Raw genomic sequence first — 11627 nt, forward strand, 5'->3', positions numbered from 1 at the left:
TGCTGCATTCATTAAAGCATGTGAGTATGAAAGTGTGTCTTAGTCACTGCTCTATTGCTGTAAAGAGACATTATGACCAAGGTAACTCTTATAAAGGAAGCCTTTAATTGTGCCTTCATTGCAGTTTCACAGGTTTAGTTCAATATCATCATGGTATCCTGGTGGGGATAATGGTGGCATGCAGCAGACACGGTGCTGGGGATGTACTGAGAGTTCTACATCCAGATCCTGGCTGGGGATCTTGAAACCTCAAAACTAAGGGCCCCACCTCCTAAATCTTTTCAAGTAGAGCCATTCCCTGATCACTAAGCATTCAAATATATGAGCCTATGTGAAGCAGAGCCATGCTTACTCAACCCACCACAAAGTGTTGATGTGGGCTTGAGTGTGCCACAATAGCTGTATCGAGGTCAGAGATCCACTGTCAGTATTAAATGTGACCTGGGGATGATAGTGTCAGGCTTTTGCAATAAGAACTTTTACCCATTAAGCCATCCTAATAACATTTTAACTTATTCTTTTTTAATTTCTTTACTTCCTCTGTAGGTTTGGCTCCCATACCCAAAAGCTGGGACGAGACAGATTCTGGCAGAGGCAGCAAAGAAGGTGCTAAAGCATTAAGGAGCTCTCTACAGAAATTGTGCTGAGTGCTTTGTTTAAACTCTTGTCACAAACAAGTAAAGTACTACTGCAAAAGTGAGATCCAACTGACCTTTGCATGTGTATGGTATATGAGCTTGAATCCCGGCTACTCTGATTCCAGATTTATGAGCTTCCTAACTCAGACAAGTCTACTGCAGGTAGTTAGGTAATATCTGGATTACCTACATGCAATGCCATTTCAGACACTGAGCTCAGAAATTGTACATTTTGAAATTTTTAGGATATTAGGATCCATCAGAAACAAGCCTCTGGCTAATGATGTTCAGCATTCCACATTTTCACTTTAACATACCTGTTCAACAAAATCCCACTCTTCCAGTAGCCACAAGTTATTGAGGTAAGAGAGCTTGCTGCCTGTGAATGGAGAAGTCCTGTGTTTTGAAAATAGCTTGCCCACTTCAATATGCACTGCTTAGGCATCACTGGCACCACTCCATTTTTGAGACTCGCTTTAGAGTCCTTGGCAAAAGGAGGGCCCCTTGCTCTCTGTGCACTGCTACTATTTCTTCAGAACCTGGTTCATGAATAGTTCCCCTAGTACAGGCTAGTGTGTCAATTCCTAGAATCTGACTTCACTTCCCTGTGTTGCTCAGTCTGGGTTCCTTTCAAGCAGTTCCTGGGATGCCCTTAGCACTTTCTTCACTAGAATGCCTGCCAGCTGCTTACCATGTGTCTTAGGCACATCTGTGTAGATCTTCATCCCTTTATTTTGATCCAAATCAGCCTCTTGGGGGAAATCTTCATGGTCCCTCTAGTCTCTGGGTCTTGATCACTTTTACCCCTCCCTGTTTATCTAGGTCTGTCCACCACATATATTTACACAATTAGGTCTTATTTTTTATTGTCAACTTGAACTTCCTTTTAATAGCTTTGCCTTGAATGAATGAGCTTATAAAAAGAGTAATGTGTCTTCCTTACAAACATTTTTATATGAATTCTTCTTTTATAGGCCCTGAATGACTTGATTTATCCAGGAAAATGCAATAGAACACAGATGTGTGGGCCAAGTGTGCTTGCTTGGTAGTGGGCTGTATAAAATGCTTTCAGGCATGTTTATATTCATGACAAACAATTGATGGCTTTCCCCACTTGGAAGCCTTTATTCTTTTTTCTTCAGGCTTGTCAATAATTGGATTGTCAATAAAGTCTGTGCAATATTTTCTCTATCATATCACTATCAAAGTGTGTAAATGAATGTTAACACTCATGAAATCATGATAATTAAATCATTAAACTATTTAAAATTTGTTAAATAAACCTCTTTTCTAAGTTAGGAACTTTTGGTTTATTGTCTTGCTCTTAAGAATTTCTGTTTTTGTTGTTGTTGTTTGTGCTTGTGTTGCAGTAAATCTCCAACCCCAACAAGCCTGTGCAAACAACATACAACTAAGTTATAATATGCATAAGCTGCATGTCTAGATTGGGCAGATATACCACTATACTACTCTATTCCCCAGCTATGAGATCACTTGCTACTTGCAATTTCTCCAGGCCACATGGTTCTGTTCCTTCCTCCTTCTGCTTCCTCCTCCTCTGTCTTCCTGTCTCGTCCATCTCCTTGTCTGCTCTCCTCCTTCCTTTCTCCCTGTCTCTAAAACCTCCAGCTCCACCTTTCCTTTCCACTGCCAATCAAGGGCTCTAGCCCTATTTGACCAGTTAAAATGGGGAGAAGGTTAACATTTACTCACCTGAGTACGTGATCTACTCTTTGTATGTGGCAGCCCCTCTTGAGGAAGCAGAATTAGCATCAAAATATAAACAACAACAAGGCAACCCACATGTTTGTGTTTTAGTTTTCTTGTTTCTTCTTGTTGTTGTTGTCTTACTCTGATTCATTGGGAAAGCACTCTGATGATGTATTGGTGTAACATAGTATTCTGAAGTACTACTGTGTGGAATCTACAACAATAATCCATTACATAGATATCACCGAAAGAAAAATTATACTCTATAGTAGTAATTTGTTTGCAAAGAATACCCATATCCTCTGGTAATTGGGACCACAATAATTAACAATTGATTTTCTTCTTCATACCCAATGTGGATATGGGATAATAAAATACACCATGGAATTAAATTTAGTTATAATAGAAACAACTATGTGCAGGGATTTATAGTAGCAGGCATGACATTTTCAGTTAATGGCAACATTTAATCTTGTCTTCCTTTACAAAGGTTCTCAAGCTATGGGGTATTATTCTGGATGATATGTGTGTGTATACACATACATATATGAGTATATGTGTGTGTATTAGGCATTAGAATTGCACACATATTTTATACATTATGTATATTATATATAGTATAATGAAATATGTGCATTATAACATTATGTGATGATATATGATGTATTATGAATATTATATTGAAATATATTTATTTGTAATTAATGTGAACTTATATCACAAAATTATATTCAGTTACCTATATTTTTTCAGATATTTCAGAGAAGCTTATAAAAAGATCACATTTAAAAAACAGCTCTACTCTGCATCCTGAAGAAAATGCCAATTTATAATTTCCATTTGTATGACACCCTCCCTATATGGATGTCAGCTCTCATCTGATCTAAAGTTGGTCATGATAGATTTTGTTTTTTACTTGCCTGCGAATTTGTGCCACCTCTAAGTAATCCAGAGAATAGAAACTATAAAGAATTTAATTGGATAAGCATATATATCATTTTGAAGGAAAGAATGGAACCTTACAGGGAAAAGATTGAGAAATGCTAAGATAGACATGAAATAAGATCTTGGATTGATGATGATGTATATATTTTAAAAAACATGCATATACTTTTCTACTAAGAGAAACTTAGATTTGTTTCTATTCACTTAGTCCAGATGAATAAATATGTTCTTAATTAATAAAATAAGTAATTATAACTGGAAAGATATGCTCTAGAGATGGCTCAGTGGGTAAAGTGCTCATGATTCAGTCATGAGGACTCGAGTTCATTTCCATAGCTCCCACATAAAGGCACAAATCTGTAGCCCCAACTCTAGGAAGTAAAGTGGAAACAGGCAAAACTTATGACTTGCTGGCCATCTAGTTGCAGTACTAAGCTCTTCTCTCAATAGAAGAGTTTTTCTGAAAATGGAAGCTGGAGAATAAGCAGAAGACAACTGATGTCAGCCTCCATATGTGCACACACAAGTGTACACATTTACACAAGAGATGGCTACAGTTCATGTAGGTGAGCAAATGTGTACACAAACACACAGACATGTACACACATGTACATATCCCCCCCCACAAATATAAGAAAAAAAAAACTGGACCAATGACTAGCTCAAAGGATAAAGATAGTTTTCATCAAAGCTAATGATCTGGATTCAATCCCAAGAACCCACATGGTGTAACTACAGAACTGACTTCTGTAACCCAAAAAATAAATGAATCTGATTTTTCTCAAAATTAAAAATGGAATTCAGAGATGTGATATATCTAGGGCATATGATAAATCTACCTACAGCTTTCTGAGAGAACTCCATATTGATTTCCATAGTGGCTGTACCAATTTGCACTAACACAGTGAATAAGCAATCCCTTTCGACCGCATCTGCACTAGCATTTGCCATTATTTATTCACTTATATAGTTACTTATTTATTTTACATTAGCAATTCTGAGTGTGTCAAGATAATTTCTCAAAGTATTTTTTATTGAAGTTGCCTAATAAATATTTGGTTTGGAACCCTCCATGCCTACATTTTAAAAGTCAGATGTTTGTTTTTGTGGTGTTTAGATTTTAGAATTCTTTGTATGTGCTGAATGCTAACTCTCTGGTATATAGATAGATATAGATATATAGATATAGATATATAGATATATGATAAATATTTTCCCCATTCTATAGGCTGCATATTGATTCAAGTAATGGTGTCCTTTTCTGTACAGGGCTTTATTTTAAATAGTGTCATTTGTTCATTATTGGTCGTAAACTTATGCCACATGGCCCTGTTCAGAAAATCCTTTCCTGTGTCTAAAACTCAAGACTATCCTCTAATTTTTTCTCTAGCAGATTAAGGGTAACAGACCTTATACAGAGGTTTTTGACCCATTTGTAATTGTGCTGTACAGAGTGAGAAGTAAGGAAGAAGCTTCACTCTTCTGTCTGTAGCCATTTGTAGCAACAAACACCACTGTTTGATGACCAAGCCTTTCCCTGTTGTGCTTTTTCTTTTATGGTCATTAAAAAATTTGGGGGGAAAATATTTAATTAAGGGAGATGGAATACAGGAGATGTGAATAATGGATCAGGAAGGTTAAATGGAGTCGGAGTGGGAAAACCAGGTAGAATATGAAATAAAGGGAGTGTGGTGGTTTAAATATACTTGGCCCAGGGAGTGGCACCATTAAGAGATATGGCCTTGTTGGAGTAGTTGTGGCATTGTTGGAGGAAGTGTGTCACTGTATGGACTGAACCTCTGGACCTGTAAGTGTTCTCCCAATATATATAGTTGCACTGGTCATAGCAATAATAACCTAACTAAGACAGGAGAGATTACTAAAACTAAAAGTATTTGAAATAGTCGCATGTAAACCTACTACTGTAAAATCTTCCTAAAATATATAAATATACAAATTTAAAATAAATTCAAATGGAGTTACCCTATAACAGGGAAATAATGTCTCTCTGTTACTATCAAATAAAAAGACCCAATAACATGTATGGGGTACCTCATTTTGAGTTGTTGTTCAGTAGGGTCCCATAGACCCCCTAAACAGTACAGCAACTGCCCCTGCTATATAAGTCACCATTCAGAACTGAGTGGTAACACCCTGTTGCTGAAGACAATCCATACTTGAATCACAGGATATTGAGAAATCATTCTAATACCATCCTGGAAAGTGCATCCATATAGTGTTGTTTTTTTCCGTGTACCTACAGGGGGCAGGGGTGGTGGTGGTGTCAACAATATAACCCATCTATGAGCATTGTAAGCTACAGTAATTGCTGGGCTATATTCGAGGGAATCTTCAGGGGCTCATTCCTGGCCGGAGCAGCCAAAGAGTTGCAGCTCTCTGAGGGGGAGCCAGAGCAAGGTGGGCTGCTGGGCTTCTTCTCTGATTGCCACTGCCCCAGAATGAGTGGCAGGTAGCAAGATGCAGCTAGGAACCAAGATTGGGATCATCGACCAAAAGAAGGTGTGGTAGGCTCAAGCAGCTCCCAGCAATGGGAATACTCTTCCCTAGAGTTTTACAGCTTGATAAGACAGGCACTCTCAGACAATCTTTGATGAAAAATTCATACACTTCATTCCTTGAGGATAGGATTTTATAACAATGTTAGGATGAGTTGGAGCTAAAGACAGTTGTTTTTTCTATTAGCTTGCTCTGAGATATTAGGGATGCCTCATCTACATGTGGAGGGGCTTCAGATGTTGCTTCTTTGTAACTGATTGTCACAGTCCATTCCATGGGGTGTCATGGTCACATATTCCAGGAAAGGAAACTGGTTGAGAGTAGACTGAAATACCTAATATTCTAAATTATGAGCATTGTCAGACTTCTTAAATCTGCTTGAATTTTTAAGGCTTTCTGTCTGGTGACATGGTTTACTGTCCCCAAAATAATGACTGGCTTGGGAAGATTTGATGCCCGTTGGTGCAACAGTAGAATGAATATTATGAGATAATGAATTATCTGTTTGGATTTAAGATTTACTCCATTAAATGGAACTCATACCTGGTATAGTTAAATGACCCAAAATACAGGAAAATAGGAGAGAATTTACTTCCTTTTTTGTTCTAACACTAATGCCTATATATTAGGACATATTCAACCCTAATCAGAGAAACTTCTCTTTGTAGCAGATGATGATAAAAGTACAGTCAAAACTGATCGGTGAACAGAGAGTAAGAGACTGTGAAGTGCTGAATTTGTAAGGGAAGAACTGTATCATACGCCCTCCCCACATGGCTCGGTGGTCATTCTAGAAAAGGTCAAGAAAGGATTCCCAAAGTTAGAAGTAGAAGACATTTGCTGTAAAACAGTGGTTACTAGGCATGAATTTAAGACAGCTGTGACCACATTCTCAAGACCTATGCAAAGGGAAGCCAGCCTGGTTTCCATCATGGAAGGTAAAAGGGCTCATGAAGCCACAAAACTAGCTGAGGAGTCATTGACAATTGATGACTTCTCATGGAATAAAAATCATGTCGGTTTGTTTTGTTTTGAGAATTTCATTCATACATACTTTATTTGTAAGGGTCTGTTGTTCGGTGAAGAATGATACCCCAGACTGAAATAGTATGCAAAAGCGAGGAACATTTTATTCTTCAGAAGACCAGCATGCTGGGGTTTCTCATTCCAAAATGTAGGCGTGATTTAAAGCACATTTGGAATTCCGGGGTAGGTGACCTCTGTCTTAATCTGTCAGGTCCATCTCTATGGACATTTCATTACTGGAGTATGAGGTCTGGAAACTTGTTGGGGAGGTCTGGGAACTGTTATTGAGGAAGTAGCTGAGGAATTGCTATTGACCCATTGTCCTTGCTTCGGGACAGATGGATGGGATATTCCATTACCTGGGCATAAAGGCTAGACCCTGGGGTTTTTTCCTATCAGTAATCGACTTGCCTGGGCTTGCTTTGACTAGTCCAATATATAGGCTTAGTCTTCTTAACAGTTAATTTGAAGTCTACCATGGAATCAACCTAGCCTTCTCAATTTACATTACTGTTCTTTCCTTCTCTTACTCATAATTCATCCAGTACACCTCTCACTTCATCTCAAATTTATGGCCTCTTTTTCTAATCACTGTCTTACACACACACACACACACACACACACACACACACACACACACACACACCCCAATCTGCAGAATCAGCTTAATGCTACTTGTATTTATATGTTTTGAGGGCTGAACATTTGGCTTTGGATAACCAACTGGGGGGCTTATCCCTGGGGAAGACTGATTTGCCCTTTTTCAGCAGTCAGTTTATCCTGTGTAGAACTTCATCTGTGGCTAGGGTCTTGCAAGAAGTCTTTAGATCATGCTGGCATGTCAGTTTTGGAATAGATAACTACAGGTTGATATTTTTTGAGTATAACTTCTCTGTCATATAGAAAGGACTCTCTCTCACAATGATATCCTATCTAGCTCTTTAATCTATCTGTCCCTCTTCTGAGATAATCTCTGAGACTTAGGTGTAGGGTTTTGATGTATATATACCTGTATGGAGGTAGGTAATCATGGGTAGTTGTTCCCTACATTTTGACCTGTTGTGCATCTGTAATGGTATGTGTCTGCAGAAGAGTAGAAATTGTTTTAATGATGGGTGGTAGCCATCCTTACCATTGTGTATCAGTGTTTAGAATGCCATTAGAAATTATACTAATTAAAGTAGTAGTTGCTTCTCCTCTAGGTTGTATGGACTAACCAACCCGGAGTAATTGACTAGTTTATAGCACAAGATATGGACTACCTTCTATTGAGTGGGCATTATATACAGTTAGATGGCTACCCTAATGTATAAGTGTTTTAACTATGCATTTGGGAATCTCTTGCTATTCTGGTTATTGATGTGGTTCATAGAGACCACATGTGGATTGAAATATTGACTAATTTTCCTCACATGGCAAATTGTATTGCCTTTCATATATAACCCTTCATGACACCTATAGCCTGCTCCAGAGATATCCTCTCTAGTGATCTTTATCTGCTCCATCTTCTGTGATTCCACTTATCTTTTCTACTGTCTGTGGGTTACTTGGGTTATATACTCACATCTACAGATTTAGAACTAGGAGCCAGGAACAAGAGATAACCTATAGTCTGCCTTTTGGATCATGATTACCTCACTCTGTATAATATTTTCTAGTAGTCCCATTTATTTACCTGCAAGTTTCATAATTTTACTTTTCTGGAAGGAATTAAAAAATGATAGAAAAGAAGATGACAACTCCTTAAAAACTTAAACAGAAAGCTACCACATTAACCAGAATTTCTCCTCCAAGAAATAGTTCCCAGTGAAGTAAAAATATGCATCTTTATCAAAACATGTTAGGAATTTCCATAGCAGCTCGACTCATGATAGCCCACAAGTGGAAGAACTCAAACATCTTTCAGTTAATGGCCTCATAAGCTTCATGTGAGGCATAACATACCGAGTCTACTTAAATCAAACTTAATCTTTTTCATACAATATATTTATCATATTCTTTTCCCTCTCCTAGTTCCTCCCCTTCCCACCTCCATACCTTCAACTTCGTGTTCTTTCTGTGTCAAAACAAAAGTAAGACAAGACAGCCAAAGAACAACCAAAAGACAAAAATTACTAAACAAAACAAAAAGTGCTTCTGAAGCACAGAGTTCACTTTGTGTTGACTAACTGTTCCTTGGCATGGCACTTTCCCTGGAGTATGGCTGATATACCTAGTAACATTCTTTGGAAAAAACTGACTTTCCCCTTCCTAACAAATAACCAATGCTTCTTGATTAATTCTTAGATAGAAATTCTTTTTCAGTTAACATTCTCCATGCTGAATTTTACCTGGTTGAACCTGTGCATGTCTTATGTATGTGTTCACAACCTATGTGAGTTCATACTTGTGTCAGTTCTGTTGTATCTGGTTATGTCTATGACTCTTTGGAGTCCCCCATTAAACCTGGCTCTTCCACTTCATTTTCCACATAAAAGGGGCGGAGTTTGATAAAGCCATCCCGTTTAGGGTGGAATGTTCCAAAGTCTCTTACTCTCTGAACATTGTGCATTTGTGGGTCTCTGTGTTAATAACTACACTGCAAGAGGAGCCTTCTCAAAAGAGGGTTGACCTGATCTATGTGACAATAATGTCACAAGGAGTCATTTTGCTGCTATGTTCTATTAGCATAATAATAGTAGAATGTTCTTCCCTAGGACCAATGACCCATCTAATCTCAGGTTCTTGTCCATGTTAACATTGACAGGTATGTGTTTTATTACATGGTATGAGCCTTATATCTGATTTTTATTTAAAAAAAAAAAAAAAGTGGTTGATTACTTCTACAACAGTTGTGCCATGGTTACATCAATGTGTTTTATAGGAAGATCACTGTTGTAGACCATAGGATTTTTAGCTGTATGATATTTATGATTATTTTTCTCTTCCAGAATTGTACAGTGTACCTTTCAGCACAGTTAATGGTAGTCAGTAGGGGTAAATGGATGAATCTCTCTATCCACTACCATGATTTCTCTGTTTGATGCCATAAGAAAGTTGTGTGTTAGGCAATAGGGCTTTAACATCAGGTTGTGGAAGGTAACCAATAACTTTGTGAAATAGCCTGCAATATTTAACGATATTTAACAAAATATTAATATTTAATATTTTTGGATGCCTTAAGATGCCTGTAATGTTCTGGGGTCTCTTGAGTTGATTATTAATCATAGAGGAGTCCTTGTTTCAGAAAACAGTAAGTATTAAATAATTGCAATTACCTACTTTACTTCTAACACTTTAAAGAGAACTGAATCTTCCTCCTCACAATCTATCAATTATTGCTAGCTCCTCACTTTGGGGTAAGGATTTATGAATCTCTATCTAATGCATGCTAGAATCCTGAATGGCTTTATCTCTAACATGTCTGTGCAGGCAACTACCTTGCTGTGACCTCAGTGTTGTCGTCCTATCATATCCACTGGACATCTCACTGTAGTTCGGTCTCATCTCTACTTTGTATAGTCTTCCAGTCTCTCTTTTGCAATGGTTCCTGAGCCATTTTATATAGAAGAATTTTATATAGATACCCCATTGGTGGCTGAGTATTCTATACTTATTCTCCATGTTTTAACCAGGTGTTAATTTCTGCATTAAGCAACATTTGCTGCACAAATAAATTTTATGGAAAGGTCTGAGAGGGTATTGATATAAATATAAAGATATATATTTAAAGGGTAGTGTTTCATTATGTCCATTTAGTAAAATAATAGTAGTATGTTGAGTTCTGTCTGTGAACTCTATAACTTTGGTCCTTGGCTAGGTTCCTAGGAACTTTTGTTCCTGTGTATCCTTAAATATAATTAGAAATTGACTGGCTACCCCAATAATATCCATCCCATTATTGCACCCCACAACATATCTTACTACACCATTCATTATTGGAGACCATGGGATTGACAACCAACATTGGCTTTTGATGATTCTTTTCTTTTAGTACTCTATATAGCACCTTCTACTACTATGAGAGCTACCTAGCCAGGAAGAAGAGGCCTAGTCAGTATTAACTTATTTATTTTTTTTATTTCCTGTGAACAAATGTCCAGGGCATCAATTATAGGTTTTCTTGATGGCGAATCCTGGTTGTCAACTTTGAGGGATTTGAAATCACTTTATAGATACACCTCTGGAGTAGTCTGTATGTATATTTCCAGAACAACTTACCTACAATGAAAAGATCTACCTTAAATATAAATGGTGCTGTCCTGTGGGCTTGTGAGCCAAAATAAATCCTTATTCCTTTAAATTTTATTCCTTAAATTTTTGTGCTTTGTTAAAACAAAAAGTAGCCAATACAGTTAGTTATTCAGTTTAAAAATCAAACACAGGATCTTTCTTTTTTATATAGACAAAACATAGTAAAATAAAATATGATAAAGTAAAACAAAAAGCATCACATTGAAGTTGGACAAAGCAAACCAAAAGAAGGAACTAGAATCAGAAAACCACTAGGTCACACATTCAAAAATCCTGTAAAAGTACTACGACATGATTCATACAGAGAGGACCCAGTGAAGACCCACAGAGGACCTGTGCTTGCTGCTTCAGTCTCTGTGAGTTCATATGAGCTTTGTTCAGTTAATTGAGAGGACCTTGTTCTCTTGGTATCATCCATGTCCTACACTCCTTCTGTCTCCTGTTTTGCGGGGGGTCCCCTGAGTGCTGAGGGAAGGATTTGATGGAGACAAACGACACAGGGATTTGATGGAACTTTGTGTTCCAAGGTTTCTCTCTCTCTCTCTCCCTCTCTCTCTC

This window comes from Mastomys coucha, unplaced genomic scaffold (assembly GCF_008632895.1).
Source record: "Mastomys coucha isolate ucsf_1 unplaced genomic scaffold, UCSF_Mcou_1 pScaffold7, whole genome shotgun sequence".
Lineage (NCBI taxonomy): Eukaryota > Metazoa > Chordata > Mammalia > Rodentia > Muridae > Mastomys > Mastomys coucha.